The sequence below is a fragment of the Sturnira hondurensis genome, unplaced genomic scaffold (assembly GCF_014824575.4).
Source record: "Sturnira hondurensis isolate 20B ecotype Veracruz unplaced genomic scaffold, ASM1482457v3 Scaffold0004068, whole genome shotgun sequence".
NCBI classification, from domain to species: domain Eukaryota; kingdom Metazoa; phylum Chordata; class Mammalia; order Chiroptera; family Phyllostomidae; genus Sturnira; species Sturnira hondurensis.
This window is the reverse complement of record NW_028076699.1, coordinates 3,768,404-3,786,162: the sequence shown is the minus strand read 5'-3', so window position 1 is coordinate 3,786,162 and position 17,759 is coordinate 3,768,404. Positions and strand designations below refer to the sequence as shown.

Here is a 17,759-nt window from a genome sequence, read left to right as displayed (position 1 = left end):
TCCACCTTCCTTTGCCCAAATGTGTCCCTGATCTTTGCATTGTTCCTTGGAAGGTTTTTCCTTTTAGGCAGAGTGGACAATCTTCAGGATCCAGCTTTGTGCCCTCTTCTCCAAGGCTTTGTCTCATGCTACCCCACCCCTGCCCCCATGTTAAGGTACTAGTCAAGTGAATAGTTTTTCCAAATACCTCATTTATAGTACTTAACACCTGATCTGTCCTTATTTCCAAATGATTGCTTGTGACTGTTGGTCTGCATATTATTGTTTATGTGACTGTTTCCTTTGTGAGGCTGTTAAAAGATGAAGATGGATGTAAGCCTGTGGCTCTTTCCCTTGTACCAAGTATCCTAGTGGCAAAGAATCTTAAGCATATCTTATGGTCATTTTTTGCTGAATAACTGAATGACTGTATATGTAACATTGGGACTCTAGACTGTGTTGAAGACACTCAGCCTCCAGAACTACTCTCTCTGCTGACTCGTGCTGGTGGCAGGGTTTCTAGTCCCACAAACAGCTGTCCCACTTAAATTATTTGCTTTGTATTTTTTTTCTAACACCCCAAAACCTTGAGCCACAACAACCTCTTCGCCTGCATGAGATTTTCAAGTCATCAATTCCTGACCATGGGCCATTTCCTTTGTCAAGGGGGGAGAGTGATTCCCTGCAGTCTTCTGAATTTACAGAGAAAGGCTGCCCAGATGTGGCTGGCCTACCTCTCTGGGCTTCCTCTCCCTCACAGCAGCCCTCCCCTTCCAATTTTGCCTCCAAACGAAATTCATTCCTGGCTGAGGGGAGAGAGGAAGGATTAGGGAGTCCACATGCAGCTTCTTTCAAGCTTTGGGGGAGGGCAGATGGTTCCTGTCAATGTTTTCTGTACACGTAGATTTTGTTCCTTAAAGTGAAATGCAGGCTGTGAATACCCAGGCAGGCATTACATCCACCCTGGGGTGTGGAGTGGCCCTCCTAGGCTGGGTGGGTGCATGGCATGAGGAGACCTGGTTGTTGCTGGCTTTAGAACCAAGAAGTGTTCTGGGATCCAGAATAGAAGTAGTGTGACCAGCCTCCTGTCTGGGCTGAGTTCATGTTTCTTATAGTAAATCATATTCTGGAATAATTCTAGGAGCTCAGTGAGTTCTGAAGTAGCCAGGTAGAGTGCTTTCTAAGAGTTAGAAATCAGCTTTTGCTTTGAAAGGTGGGAGTGGTTTATTTGAAAGGAGAAAAGAGAGGAGGGCATTTTAAACAAGCAGAATAAGTGGCTATCATCTAGATTTACCAAGTGGCAACAATTTGAACTGAAATGAATTTCAATCCAATAAATTTTTGTTGAGTACCTAGTGTTAAAATAGAATTTAAAAGACAATTTAGGTGGTAAAAATAAACTCATTTAATACTTCATGGAGTAGACAGTCTCCATTTGGAGAACTGAAAAATGTGGCAGAAGGCAGGATCTTTTATAGAATAAAGAATAAAAAATAAGGAAGAGAAAAATAAAAAGCATCTGATTGGAGCCAAATAGCCAACTTTGTTTGGAGTGAGAGGGAAAAAGTGAGTAAGTATAGACCCCAGAGTTGGCTTGAAGTGGGGTCTTTCTGCCTTTCTGCATTTATAGTCAACTAGAACATTTACAGGGGCATATGTATACCACCCCGGGCAGAAGTGGCTCCATCTTGGGCATAGAAATTTGTTTTAACACTGGTATGTACTAGACATGTGTGTTTATGAATATGTCCCCCACAGGCAGTGAGTCACCTTCAGACAGGAACTGTCTACACTGCAGCTAGGTAATGGATTCAAAGACCTTGGTAGTTTAATGATTGATCAGTTTCTCTGCACCAGGTTTGATACCAGATGGCAGGGACCAGAGTTGAATATAGTTTCTGGAGTCAAACTTGCAGCCTAGCAGGTATAATAATGTAGGAAGATGTGCACATGGTTCAGAATAGTACAGGGAAGAGAGTGATAGATTCTGTCCAGTGAGGTTGAGGACATTTTATAAGAAGAAACTGAGTTTTAAAGGAAAAATAGGATTTCTTTGGGGAACGGGGTTTGGGCTGAGGGACAGCATATGCAAAGGCTCACATGTATGAAGCACCATGTGCTTTTGGGTGGGACTAGAAGTATTTTGTATTTCCAGAGTGTTAATTCAACAATTATTTATTAAGCACCTGCTATGTGGCAGGAACTGTTCCAGGTGCTAGGGCTATAGGAGTAACCAAGGCAGACATGTTTCTTTCTTTTTGTATTTGTCTGCTCTGGCCACGATAAAGTACCACAGATTGGGTGGTCTGAACAACAAAAAATTATTTTCTCACAGTTCTGGAGGCTAGAAGTCAGAGGTCAAGATGTTGGCAGAATTGGTTTCTTCTGAGGCCTCTCTCCTTGGATTGTGGATGGCTCTCTTCTCCCTGTTTCTTTACATGGTCTTCTCTCTGTGTGTGTGTCTTAATTTACTCTTCTTGTAAGGACAGCAGCCAAGTGGGATTAGGACTTACCTTAATGACCACATTTTCACTTAATTATCTCTTTTAGAATTCTATCTCCAAATATGGTCCCATTCAGAAGTACTAGGGGTAGGACTTCAACATATGAATTTTGGGGGAACATGACTCAGCTCATATGACCTGCAGAGGGTTTACATTCTAATGTGTGTTGGGCTGAGGGGGCAATAAATGACTATATCAATAAACACACTTGGGAAATCTAGATGATAAGTGTTATGAAGAAAATAAAACCAAGATAATGGCATAGAAATTTACCATTCATTATGATATATTATGCATTACATAGTATAGCAAATATGTACAAATTTGCTATATATTTGGCAAAAATATGGACAAATATTGTTGGAATACCTTTAATGAGCCAGGATTTGGGTTTGCTTTTGGGCATCAGAAGGTCCATCAGACATGATCCATGTCCTTAAGAAAGGCACTTAAGAAAATGTATGAGGAGACCCTGTAGTGGAATTTATTCAGACACACTGGAGTTGTGCCAACTGGGTGCGGGGAGGTGGTGCTGGGCTATTCACTGGCATCAGGTAGGAAAATACATCCCCATATCGTGTCCTGAACATGAAATTCTTTTGCAACCAAAAGGAGTATAACAGAACATTCTTTTGTGGTGGCAGCTCAGGCACAGTGCCCTATGTCCTGACCTTTCTCTGAACCTGAGGCTAGGTAGACAGAGAGGCTCAGATCAGAGAAAACTGGCAAAACACTAGCTGGGTTGATTCACCATTGTCAACAGGCATTGGCTCTGGGCACCATTGTGGAGAAAGGCTTTTACTTACAGTGACCCTTGAACAGATTCGGGAGCAGACAGAGAAAACACTGGGCCCCTAGAAAGTGACTTTGTCAGCCTCTTTTAGAGAGACCTCTGGGTCTCCCTAACAGACCCAGACCAGTAAGTAGGACAAGAGCAGTAGTGGGCTCTCAGATGGCACAGCACAAACCAGGTAGAACGAGGAAGAAATCTACCTGGGTCAACTGGGACTAGCAAGGAACTTTCACTGGTTCCTCAAGGAGGAGGAACAAAGCCTCTGTCAATGGTTTAGGGCAGTGACTCACAAAGCTTAACAGGCCTGAGAGTCTCCAGGAGGGACTGTTATACCAGCAGATCATGGGTCCTCACCCAGCAGCATTCAGTGGGTGGATCTGTGGAGGGAACCTGGACCCCACATTTCAAAGAATTCACCCCTTCTCCTCCCAAAATGTTTTGGATGTAGATGCACATGTAACTGTAGGTCTATGTCTACACTTATGTAGATATAGGTAGATGGATTGCTGGTCATACTTGGGAGACTTCTGTGTTATTAAATGCAAATAGGACTTCAGTTAACTGTATGATAAGTTGTATATAGTGTTTTAGTCTATAAGTAGTTTAGTCATTCTCAACTAATTCTTTTCGGTTACAAGAGTCCCTAGTTAAAGTAGCTGTGCAAATATTCTATCTATACTTCGATTAGGTAGACCCCGCCTACTTGAATTACCATTAGGCTGTAGACAGTGGACAAAACCAGATTGTAGTTCAGGCTACCAGAGGGTTCACATGACTACAGTGTTTTGTGAGTTTCCAAAGCAACTGAAATGAAGAGGGAGAGAACTTTGTTATGATGTTTTACTATGATTACTCATAACATTTCTTGAGAGCACACCATGTGCCAGGCATGTGGTTTCCCCCAGAAGCCAAACCTGAGACAAAGACTGAAAGGCAAGTAGTTTGCTGAGTGGTGATCCTGGGAAACACCCATCAGGAAGTGAGACAGGAAAGGGCAGGAAACCAGTAAAATGTGTGTAATCAAGCGCTTTACCCCTGTGAGCAACTGGAGTCACATTGGGGCCCTTTGGGGTAGGGTGACCAACTGACCCTGTTTATCTGAGGTATTTGATGGGATAAGGGGTTTTCGGTGCAAAATCCAGGAAAGTTCCAGGCAAATTGGGATGCCTTGGCCACCCAATCTGAGAAGCAGTGTAGCACATATGCCTAAAGTTATGCCAACCAGAAGTGAGAAAATTGGGTTCTGTATCCACCAAGTTGCCATCTAGTTGGTCAGGGTGATGCAGTTTCTCCCTCCAGCTCTAGAAAAGTCCCAAGTGAGTCGACCAGGTTGCCGATTGTTGCGCTGTTCCTGTGAAACAGGAGAAAGTGCAGGACTGCTTCTTGCTGCATTGCCCAGCTCCCCACCCTTTGTCACCTCACTTCCCTTTTCCTTCATTCTATTACCTGGACTTGCAGCTTCCAAGCAAAGCCCCAGCCCCATAGTTCCTGCCTCACACTCTGCTTTCTACGGGAGCTGGCCTAATCCAGCAGTAGGAGACCCAAGTATAAGTCTCAGTTTTTTGGCTGACCTGTATCACATCAATAATTAATTTTTCCTCTGGGCCTCAGTTTTCCCACCTCCAAACGAGGAAGTTGGAACCACAGTTGACCCTTGCATGACATGGGTTTGTACTGCAAGGGTCCACTTATATGCAGATTATTTTTCAATAAATATTGTCAGCCCTCACCCACACGTTTTGCATCTATGTATTTATTTAATCAATTTTGGACTGAAAACAGTATTTTTGATCCACAGATAGGAGTTTGTGGATTTGGAGGGCCAACTGTATGCATTGTTTCATGCCATTTTATACAAGGAACTTGAGCATTTGTGGATTTGGGGCTCTGCAGAAGGTCCTGACACCAGTCCCCTGTGGATACCGAGGGATGACTGGGGAGTTAAGTTATAGATGGGTTTTTGACTGTGCTGGGTAGGTGCCCCTAATTCCTGCATTGCTCAAAGGTCAACTTGTGTGTGATCTCTTAGTTCTTTCCTGGCCCTCATATTTTCTAATCTTATAAGATTCTCCTAAAAGGCCCTTGTAAGTTCCCTGCTAAGCAGTAAGCCATAAACTCCTTTAAACTCAGCCATATTTTTCTCCCCACCACTCTTAATGAATCTTGGTTTCCTGGACAATTTTTATTTAAAAGAAAAAAGGAGGGCAGGAGAAAGCAAGTTTGGAAACTTAGGGCCTCTATGCCCTGAGGAAATTTTCCTAAAACAATCTTTTTTGGGGGGGAGTGGGGGCAGGGGGAGACTGACTTTGCAAGGAAATTCAGTTGTTCAAAAATGGCCTTTGAAACCAAAGACTATGGAAAAGTTTAAGGAAAGGCACAAAGTGATTGGGGATAAATAGTTCCATATGAGTTACTGGATATAATATTCCTCCTTGTGCTACTCAGTGCTGGGTGAAAGCAGACACTGCATGCTCGGTGTGTGCTAACAGATGTGTGTTTAGGTTTAATGGGATTTTAGAGGGGTCAAAAATTCCCCCAGAAGAGTATTTACTCCACTCTGCTCTCTGAGGGCTACAAGAAACCAGCCCAAATCCCACCTTTTTTTTGTTTTGTTTCTAAGCCTTAAAGGTTTTGTTCACTCCTCTCTATTTGGAAAATTTGGAGGATGAATAACAATCATAATAATGGCAATACTATGGATAATAATATAATCAACACTGTTTATCAAACACCTAGTGCATGAACTTAGTCGGGTTTCACAAAAAGAGAAGTTCAGTAACTTGTCCAAAGTCATGTGGTGGTAGAAGTGAAAGTGAACCTGGATCTGTCAGGCCCCAAAGTCTGCTCTTTGGTCACTATGTGAAACAGGAAGGGGGGTGGTAAACTGAGGAGTGGTCTGGACCTTTTAGGTAGTTTGCAATTTGCCCTATAAATGTTTGCTTCTTTGGGTAGTAGAGAATTAAACAGCTGTTATGGACAGGCCTTGTGGTGGCAAACAGGAATCAAATATAGCTCTTGCCTTCTTGTAGCTGACACTCTAATAAGGACAATAAGGTGTTTCCTGGGTGGGTCACTGTGTACTCTCGGCATAGCTAATTGCCATCCAGCAGTCAGGGGTGAGGAAGGGGCAAGGAAAATGACAAAAATGTTGAAGGGCACGTGGTGCATTGGCAAGAGCCTTGGCTCTGGGTTTAGATCGTCATTAAAAGTCTGGCTCTACTATTCCTACCTGTGTGACCTTGGGCAAGTTACTTAACCTCTCTGAGCCCCAGGTCCGAGGAAGGTGAGTCATTTGAACAGGACCTTCAAGGTTGGTCAAGATTTGAGCATATGGAAACATAAAGGAAAAAACACATTAGAATTAATAGAGTTGTAGGATTATAAGTGATTTCATTAAACCATTTGTTTTTCTATGTAAGGGGACAAAAAATGAGAAAGAACCATACAAATGTTTATGAATTCCAGGGTTGGTAGCAGAATTGATTTTTTGAGGAAAATTTCTTTATTGTTTAGGAAAAAACATTTAAATAGAATTTTGGTCATGAGGAGGCATGGAAATTAGTCTGGAAGGAGAGGTTGAGACAAAGGGGTGGGTTCTAAATTGTTTTGGATGGTCGACTAGAATGTGCTCTCTCCCTAGGTACAGAGAGCACCATGATGCCTATGGCAAAGAGTGACTAGCTGTTTGACAAGTCTGCTTCCTTTTACTCTTGGGCACAAGTTACCCTGGTTGCCCAGCCTTTCTTGCCATGAGGCATGGCCACATGTCCCAGACAATGAGACATGGGTGGGAATTTCACATGCCACTTGAAGGCTTGGCCCACAAAAAACCTTCTCTTGTACATACGATTCCTTCTCCTTTCCTAACTGCAGGCTGGATGTTGATACCCAGGGCAAACAGGCAGCCTCATGTAGAAGATGGCAGGTTCTCTGTGATCCTGGGTCCCTGAGTGACTCTGTGGAGCAGAGCTTCATGGACCCCCACTCTTCTACTGGTTGGACTTTGTAAAACTAGAATAAGGTGTTCTTTTGTGCCTCCAAAATTTCATGATTTTACTCTTAAAGCAGCTACTGTTAACCTAAACAGGAGTGGGCAAAAGTAGGTTTACAGCTGTTTGTGTGGAAAGTAATACAATAATTAATAAATAGTACAAGGGTAAACTCCATGTTTTGTGTAGTCACAACTGTAAACACACTTTTGCCCACCCCTTGTAATGCCAAACTTTGGGTTTCCTCAGCAGGGCCCAGAGCAAGAGGATCAGAGTGCTAAAGACTGGAGAGGGAGTGGGAGAGATTTCTGCTATGAGGTTACCCCCTGCTTTGGCTGAGGATGAAGGTTCCTTGTGGGAAGGGACACAACTTTCCATTTTACTTTTCTGTGTCACAGAGCCCTGTAGTCCTTTCAGGACTTGAGTAGAGTTGGTTAAGCACTCAGGCCTAGCACCACCTGTGATTTGGGGAATTAAGGGAAGGCCAAGTGGCCCCTTGGGAAGACAGGGGAAGATGTGACGGCAGCTTGGGGAAAGCGTGAATGGGCAGAAATAACTGGCCGCAGCTTGGAGCAGAGGTTTGGAGGGAGAGGTGGCCACCAAGAGAACATAAATTATCTTGGAATCCTAAGAAGTACCTGGTGGTGATGTGGGCAGAGTTTGCTTTTGCCCCTACAATTATGGAAATTGAAGTTTCCATTGTGTTATAGCCCTTAAAGGGTCTCTTTAGACTACCTTCTAGACTGAGAGTCTCAAGGGTACTTGAGTTGCTTGTATTTTAAAGTTTTATTCAATGATAAAAACTTTTCTCCCTTTTTAAAAGGGAGAAAGCACACAAAAAGTGTAGGAAGTAAAGAAATGAAAATGAAAGTATCTACCATTCATCATGGGGTCTAGCAGACAGTAGGCGCTCAATCAGTGGTGGCTTCCTCTGTCCGATTGTTCACTATCAGTTTGATTATAGCCTTTCGGAGGGAGGAACTCCTGGCATTATTTTAATTAATTATTATTGTCCATTGGTTATCAGATGCATTTCGATTATAGACACATTTACATGTGACAGATGTGTCTCTAGGACTTAAAAAAGTACTGCAGGCCAGTGATCTGCCCCTGGGCGGTCCAGCCACTAGTCCCGCTGGGATGGGGAAGCTTTTTTTGAAAACTGTGCTGTAACAGTCAATGTAATGCAAATCCAGGTGTTTAGACCAGATCTTTGTCATTCCTCTTTTACTCAGAGTAAAAACCAGTTTATTTATTGCCAGTTCTTGAGTTCTGATGTCTCAGCACAGATTGCCTGGGTTCCTGGGCAGACACCTGAAGGATCACGCCCACCTACTTCCCTGGTTGGTCTGAAATTATGAGAGGAGCATGGTGAAAGAGCAATGACCCATGGGACAAGGAAACGAAGTATTACAATTCAGTCTGATCTGCACTAAGATGATGTGGGAAGGATGGAACAGGGAATAGCTAATTCTATCTGCCAATCATTAGCACTGTGGCTGACTCTAAGTGGTTTAGAAAGAAAGACTTACTTACCCTTCCCTGAAGGGAGCCCTCAACGTTGACCTTAGTGGTGGATTTACTAGGCTCCTTCCTCTCTCCTTGGAGTCAGTGGGAATGTTTGGGGAGGGGCCTTTCGTTTTCTCTTTGTTGCTCCTGTAACATCTTCTGTGGGACTGTGTAGGCTCAGAATAGGCCTCCATCTCCCTTTCTAGGCACATCACTCACTGCTCCTTGTTCCGAGCTTCACAGACCATAACTAGACTGCTCTGTGTGTCCCAGGCAGCAGTCTTTCCGCCCACTTCTTCCTCTGCTGCCTAATGGGAAGAGCATGGGCTTTGGAGCCAGAGACCTGTCGCTAAGCCTGTCTAGGCCTCATGCATAAAGCTGGAAGGCTGACTTGCCTTGCTGTCGTAAACATTAACAATGCCGCATCTAGGTCAGCCGAGTGCTGTAGTCAATAAATCTTAGTCATTATTATTGTTTAAAGCAAAAATAACCATTTTTATGTAAAAGTAAAATAAAATCTACATTATAACAAGCAAAGCATTCAAGTTCAAAAAACACTTCAACCTCAACATGCAAACGATTCCAGAAAAGGTCTTTAAAAAAACCTGAAATGTTCGGTATTCCACTACTGCAGTGGATGGGCACAATGTTCCATTTTGAGCACAGCCCATCAAGGTTCTGACATCAGGGCTGATGCATAGGAATGCCCAGAAGTTGTTGATGCTGCAGCTTGTCCTTCTCTGGGAGACCCTTTTAAATGCCTTGGCTGTTATGCAAGCGGTTCTGGGATGTCCCAGGTCAACAATCTCAAGGCCCCCACAGAGGAAAGTGTGGATCAGTTCAGCTACCTCACCTCAGTCCTGGTGGAAGCACGTGGAGATGTGATAAATCAGAAGCAGTGCCATCTTTGTTCCCTTCTGGGCACAGCACCACCCAGGTTTTTGGTGTGGAGGTCATTATTTTCAGCATTGCTTTCTTCAATGTGTTTGTATACCTGAGAGGCCAGATGGGATATTAGAAATTCTTGTCCTCCTATTAGACATCAGCTTGACTGCTCCATGTATCCCATTATCAGATTAAATTTTTAAAAAATGATTAATAACATTTTGTTAGTTTCAGGTATACAATTCTACAACATAGGACCTGTGTGCTCAGCACCCAAAGCCTAGTCTCCCTCTGCTACCACGTATTTGACCCCTTTACCTTCTTCATCTTTCCCCCAACCCCCTTTCCTTCTGATAACCACCCTTCCATTGTCTTTGTTTTGTGCGTTTGTTGCTATTTTATGTCCCACATAGAAGCAAAATCATACGGTTCTTGTTCTTTTCCATCTGACTTATTTCACTTAGCACGATCTATCCAGATTGTCACAAATGGGAGTATTTTATTCTTTCTTACGGCTGAGCAGTATTTCATTGTGTATGGGTACCACATCTTCATCTGATCATCCATCAGAGGGCATTTAGATTGTTTCTCTGTCTTGGCTACTGCATGTAATGCTGTAGTAAACATAAGGGTACATATATCTTTAAGGATAAATGCTTTCAAATGTAGGGGGTAGATGCCTGCAAGAGGGATTGCCAGGTCCTATGGTAGTTCTATTCATAGTTTTTTGAGGAACCTCGATACTGTTTTGCATTGAGGCTCTAACAGTTTATATTCTCTCCAGCAGAGCATGAACGCTTCTTTTTCTCCATGTCCTTTTCAACACCTGTTATGACTTGTGTCAGAGTGTAATGAGCAGAGAGATTGTATTCCTCCTGAATGTTTTCTTATCTCACTGGGTTCCTCTGGGTTGAGGGATGCAGGCAGCCCCCAGACACTAGTCACCTGGCTGCCAGGGCTACGTAGGCTGTGGAACATTATGGGGCAGTCGGTGTGGGCAGTGGCTCTGGGCCACCCCTTTGTGTTGTGTTGAAGCAGTGGCTGTTAAAAATCTACAGCTAAAAAGATTTCACTAACAACTACTGGAAGCCAGGAAGCTCCCGCTGTGCTTCTCTGAGCCTCAACAATTACCTGTTAATCCTAAGGTTTAGAATTTGACCAACATTTATTGACCTCTTCCAAAGAGGTCCGTGCCTGTGCCAGGAATTGATTGCTGTAGGCTCTTCTTCCTCTCTTCTCTGCCTTTTCTCACACAGTTTCCTTGGCCTTGGACTATCCATGGCTTTTCTGTAGCTGTTGAAGTCCTAATCCTCCTTTAAGATCCAGGCCAGATGTCACCATGTCCTCTTGGCAGACAGATGGTTTCTTCTGGTGCCCCCTTTAGCATCTACGTGCTTCTTGAGTGTGGGAGCAGCCATATCCTACATATTTCTCTACAACAAGGGTCTAGGTCTAGCGGTGAGCCTGATGTATAGAGACTCCCTCTGCCACCAGTGTTTCCTCCTTTCACCCAATTCCCTTTGACATGATTAGTTGTCGAGTCTCAGCTGAACCAGGAGGAAAGGCACCACTTAAGCCAGAAGGCCTTTCTTGAGTCTGTAGATTGTGTAAGACCACCCTCCTCTGTGCTCCCATGGCACTCTGTACTTTCCCGATCATGGCACTGCTCATCATTTTCCATAAGTGCATGTTCGTCTCTCCTACCCTCTGGAAAACCTGCTTATTTTGTTTTGTTTCCCGAGAACACATTCTCAGTAGTCAGTCTTCCCCCCAGATCCGTAGTATGTGCTCAATACATACTGAATGAATGGATGCATGAGAAAACCTGAGTTCAGGTCCCATTGCTTTCCCTTAGCTGTGTGTGACCTTGGAAGAGGTCACACTTTTGAACAAAGATCACTATACTTTGAACAACAATTTCTTCATTGCTAAAGGGGTACTCTCTGAAATTCTTTTCGGCTCTGATACTCTGCTATCTTGTGACCTATTTTACTCACTATCTACATCCAGCATAAGTCATGGCTTAAGAATTTTAGGCGCTTGCTCACTTGAAGGACTGTATATTCTTAGGAAAACCTTTCACTCTTCAAATATTATCTTTCTGATGTGGTCCTTGGCAGCGTCATGGATCCCTCCAGCTCACGCAGGTTGGGTGGATTGATGGGAGCAGATGACTTACCAACTCTCTCAGTTCCTGGCAGTCTTGGCCTTGTGCATTCCCATCAGGGCTCCAGGGGAGGGTGAGATCTGCCAAGTTCAGGAGGGAGTGTGCTGTGATTCTCATGCAGCCTTAGAGCAGGAGAAGGTGTGACTCAGTATTTGTGAAATGTTAGTTTGCGGATAAGACCAGACTGAGGCTATGTGTCTTGCAAAGTGGTGAGTCTAACTAATTGGAATTAGAGGCAGAAGGCCAAAGTCAGTTCCCGCCATTGCCGATCCCGCTTCCTAGCAGTGTCCTCATTAACATGCAATCTATCTTTTTCTGAGCCCTACCTTTTTAATACGGAAAATGGCTACGTTAACTCCTAGCCTACTTACCCCTGTGTGGGTTTGGAAGTATGGAGGGACCAGATTTTCATTTCCATTAAATAACTACAGAGCAACACTCACTTTACATCTGCTATTTAATCTAGTCCTTAGAATGGTCCAGTGTGGTTGTGAGGTGAGATCAGATTCTGACCTCAACTGTGGATTTCTATACAGCAGCATTCCCCCAGTCGTGTGTTGGAACACCCCTACTCGCCTGAAACACTCTTCTGTCCACAATTAGTAGATAAGGTTTCAGTGGTCAAACATGTGTTTAGTCCCACATATCCCCAAATTAAACGGGACTTCCCAGAGCACTTCCTATAACAACATGCACCCTTTGGCACTCAGTGGCATAAAGTAATGGGGATTTAAAGGGAAAGTCTCCAGCCATGCCAGAACTCTCAATTTTATGTTCAGCAGCCTGAAACTGGTCTGCCTGATGTTTGAGTTGTTAGGGCAGCCTTCTCCCCAGACAGGAGGTTACTGAGCTTTCTGGGTGATTAATCCTGATGACCAAGGGGCAGTAGGGTTGCTGCTAACAAAATTGGGGAGGGCAGGGCAGATTGCATCTGGAACAACAAGTTCTTCTGTAGGTCTTCTACATTTTTTTTTTAATGTTCAGGACTTGAAGAAAATAGGTAGGCTGCTAGGTCTCTATTTTGGTAATATCACTAACGACTCAGACCCCTCGGGAATGAAGACAGTTTGGGCCACCACACGAAGTTAAGATTTCTGATCAGATGAAATGCTGGCTAAGAGCACAACAACCATGATATCTGAGTCTCTCTTTCCCCATCACTTTTTCTAACTATAGTTTCATGATGTGTTCCAGAGGGGATCTATAAGATATCATCTTTACTATGTTATAATAAATCCTTTTCTCTCCTTGTTTCCTTGCTATTTGACTTGTGTGCGGTGGTGGTGGTGGACTCCACAGTTTTGTCCATAGCCCATAGCGTATTAAGATGGAGTTTTGATGAAATCGGAGGAAGGACAGACATCACTCAGAGATCCTGGCTTGTGGCCCAGCGCCATAACTGACCAGACTTTGGGTTGGCCTTCCTTACACAGGCAGCAAATACGAGTTCCTGGGTGGAGAGTCTTATTACGTTATGTTTTTGTTGTTGTAATAATCCTTGTCACTGTCAAGTTCCAGTATGGAAGAAAGGTCAGTGTGAGAGTTGGAATGCTATGGAGTGGACTCTACAGAACATCACTATGTTGTTCTGCTGTTGAGACTTTTGAACTCCTTTCTGGAGAATTTTCAGCCTTATGGATCTGACTGCTTAAGGTTTCACTGGCCAGTTACCCAGGGAACAGCTTGAGGAAGCATTCGGCTGGCCGGTGTGGTGGGGGTGTCCAGTTCTGGTGCATTACGGTGATTGTGGGGAGGGTAGTTTCCATGTGCTCAGCAAGACTGTGGCTGCCACAGGAGGTTTTTCCTGAGGCCAGGCTTTGGGGCATTGTTCCCAAGCTTTTCTTGAACTTCCCTCCAGCCCGCCCAATATCTTTGAAATAAACTTCTACTTAATCATAAAGATCAACTTCTGATTCTTGCAGAAAGGACATCTGACATATAGGAACTGGAAAAATAGTAATAATAACAATAACAACAATAATAATAATAACAACAATAATAAAAGGAAACCTTTATTGAGTACCTACTGTGTGCCAGGTACCATATTGTATGCTAGCTATGTATTATTTCATATTCTACTTTCAACAGTCGTACAAGATTGATATATTTTGACTTCTTGTTTTGTTTTGGTTTTTAGTAAAGGAGGGAACCAAAGCTTACCGAGATTTCAAAATTTTTTCGAGGTCACAAATTAGGAACTTATGTCCATGAAACTTGAAAGGCAGCAAACAATAAATCCTAAGTCATTTGATGCACAAGGAGGCAAGACTGCAAAAGAATGTTTTAGTTTTTTATTATGGGAAGTTTTCAAACATGCACAGAAAGAGAGAATGGTATAACCCGCCTTTGGGCACATATCAGCCTGGTTTCAGCAGGTCATCAACACATAGACTAGTGTAATATGTCATTAGTTTACGTGTGCAGGAGTTAGCACTGCTGAGTTTTCTCAAATGGTGTGAGGGGTTAGGACTTTGGAGTTTGAATTGGTTGTAAATATAAGAACAGTGCTAATTATAATTATATTAAGTTCTCAAACCAGGTAAAATTTAAAACTGATATATCAAAATATCATTAAAAATTAAAAGGTATGCAATGAACTGATATTTATTTGCCACAGATGTGACTTTAAAAATATTTTTATTATATAAAGAGCTCACACAAGACTATACTTTCAGGGCTCATTTCTATAGTTCATTACATAAAGAGTTCATGCATAGTGATAAGAAAATTAACAAATACAGCAGAAAAGTGAGTCAAAGATGTGAACATACAATTCCTAGAAAAAGAAACAGTAGTTATCAAGCTTAGTAGTAATTAAAGCAATACAAGTAGAAAAACGCTACTTTTATCACTGAAATACAGAATGTGCTGACAGGGTCCAGAGGGCAGAGGGGAGAGAATCACAGGGGAAAAGGGGAAGGACTCACATGAACAAATATAAAAGACATATGGACAATAACTAAGGTGGAGGGCGGAGTTGGGAGGGAGGTGGGGAGCACTAGGGGGCGCAGGGCTGGGAATACAAGACAGAAAACTGTACTTGAACAAGAGTTAAAAAAAATCTATGAAACAAAAAATTTAAAAAATGGGTATTCACACTCTGCTGAAGGTAGGTGATGTAGTATAACCCTATTGTAAATTAATTTGACAAAATGTAATATTATGAACTTAAAGAAGTTTATATCCTTCCATCCAAAAATTCTACCAAGAGGATCTCTTAAGAAATTATGAGAGGTGTGGAAAAGATTTCTGTACAAGGAATCCCATTACAGACTAAATTATAGGAGCAAAAATATAGGCCCCCAAACCTAATAATTAAAAAATGTGTAAATTATGATGCATGCACAGATACAGTATTATAGAACCATTCTCTGTAGAAAATGGTCACATATATAAAATATAATTTCATTCATGTAAAATTTGTCTCTCATCTCCACACTCACAGCAAAAAGCAATGGAAAGTAATATACCAAAATGTTAACTGTGGTTATCTTTGGTGTGTGGGATTATGGATTTAAAATATTTTTCCTCTTTATTCTTTTCTGTATATTTTTCTCTTTTGTTATGAGGAATGTGTATTCCCCTTTAGAATCAGAAAAGAAACTTAATAGAAAGGCAATTTAAAATAATGCTATCCTGCAAAAACCTTTATAACTATTATTGTGAAGCAGTGAAAGTGTAAATAGCTGTTTATTATCGTTATTAATGCTACTTATAATTATTGAGTATTTACTGTATGTAATAATAATTATAATAGGAAATAGTGAGTACCTACTATATGTAGGGCACTCAAAGACTTTTATTTGTAATTTCAATTGCTATGTGTAACATGACTTAGAGTGAGAAATATGATCATTTCCATTATTTAGATGAGAAAACTGAGACTCCTGATGGATAAGAGGCTTCCTCAGAGTCACAGGGCTCTCACCGGTGGAGCCAGGGCTTGAACTGGGTGTGTTCCGTGCCAAGGCTCCTGTTCTTCCCTCCTAGACAGCATGAGCTATCTCATGGGATAGCCCTTCCAAAGACAGCCTGCTTCCTACGTCAGCATGGTCAAAGCCTAGGGTTGGCCCAATGCTGAGTCCAGACTCAAACAATTGCTAGAATTAATTGGTTGTCACAGAAACGATTTTATGAGAAAATCCATTTTTCCTGAGGTTAAGGAAAACAGGCTTTTCTTCCTCTTTCCTTCACTGAAACTGGAGAAAAAAAAACACAAGAGAGCTGACATATTACAGGCTGACCTTTTTCTAAACAGAAGCCTGCGTTATTCATTTTTTTAATCTCCATGCCTGACGCAAACCCTTGCAGATGGACACATTGTTTTGGTTTAGAAACACCAGTATTTTCAATTAGGTTACAATCAAGGTCTCCAGGTCTGGAAATCTTTTCTACCTCCTTCCATGACTGTCCACATCTTTGCGATGTTCCATGAAGTTGTTAGTATTTAACTTGCACAGGGCAAGCTTCTTTCCTGTCATTTTTCTGGTTCTTAAAAAGGAGCACTGATTGGCTAGGTCACTTAGGTTGCTAAAACCTACCCACACCTTGCAGGGAAATAGTAAGGATTAGCAATAATCCTTACTATTGTGATAGAAAATAGCGATAGAAAGCCTACTATTCTGTAGACTCCATGAAGTAGTGCCAGCCTTGTCCCCATTGGGATTTTTTCCTTGTCCCCATTTTTTCTGGTGTGGTGTCTTGTACATAGTAGCTACTCAGCAGATCTCTGATGAGTCGGAATGTGAATGAGTGAACACAGCACTTGGCACATTGCCTGGAGGAGTGCAGGCCCCCAGCAAACCCTAGTCATGCCGCACCATCACCCTGATCCTTTCTGGCCCTTAGTCTGTATTGCAGAGGGCTTGCACTCGGTGCTCTTAAGGGTCCCTTCCAGCTCTGACATCTGTGCCTGCATCTTAATACTCCTAAAGCTGAGTGAGCCTCAGGGAGGAGAGACAATCTTCCAGCACATGCCCAGTGTTATTTGATGTGTTTTCCGTGCAAGATGAAGAGCCCGTGTGCCCTCCCAGGGCTCTCTTCACCCCCTCCAGTCTCTACCCAGGCCTCTCTTGCAGGCCAGTCGGCAACATCTGTCAGAAGCACTTGGTGCCAGGGTGACTCTTGCCTCAAGCACGTCCTTGAAAATCCCTAGGGATAAGGGGCCTGCTGAGTTTATGTAACTGCGTGAATGGCCAGAAGAATGCGCATGAAGGGCTGTGATTCCACGGTGGGTCAGCCTTCTGTGACCTCTCAGGGTGACTCAGCGGATATCACACGCAGTTCGCAAACCCCGAAGGACAGAGAGTGCATTGGGAGGAGGCTGGAAATTTTGCCTCTTACTTTATAATTTTTTGGTGGTTCTTCCCCTTTTTATTATGAAAAGAAAAGGTTTGAGGTGGCTGAACCAAACACAAAGGGTATAAATATAAAAGAATAAAAAATAAATGAGGAAATCAGGATGAAGGAAAAATAAAGTTTGCTGGGGGTCTTGCCTTTGCAGGCCCAGGCTCCCCGCTTCTCCGCCCTCTCCCTGCCGCTGGGCGCTGACCTCGTGGCCCACAACCAGATCCCTATTGGGTGGTCCCTGTGGGGACCTCCAGCAGCAGATGGGAGTGAGAGCAGGTTGAGGCCCTGAGGTAGCTTTGGACAGGCTGTGTCCTTCCACAGAGAACGTAATCTTCTCAGGGTGAACTTCTCAACAAGACTGGCCATTTCTAGATAGGTAACTGCTCTGTCCCCTGAGACCAGAGGGGGTAAACCCCATTGTCAGTGGTCCCTGGTCACTGTGTGTTTCCCTTGCCTCCAGACCACACCTCTGTAAGTAGTCCCACTATAAATAAACCCTTCTTGAATTACCTGAATTTAAGCACAGCATCTGTTTCCTGTTAAGACTCTGACTGATACATAAGGATGGGTGGGGGGGTGGGGAG

At 43.0% G+C, this 17,759-nt stretch overlaps 1 pseudogene; it reads left to right on the top strand.

Annotated features, from left to right (window-relative positions):
• Window positions 1-14,485: 14,485 nt before the first annotated feature.
• LOC118985058 (uncharacterized) lies at window positions 14,486-14,563 on the top strand (annotated as a pseudogene).
• The last annotated feature ends 3,196 nt before the right edge of the window (window positions 14,564-17,759 follow it).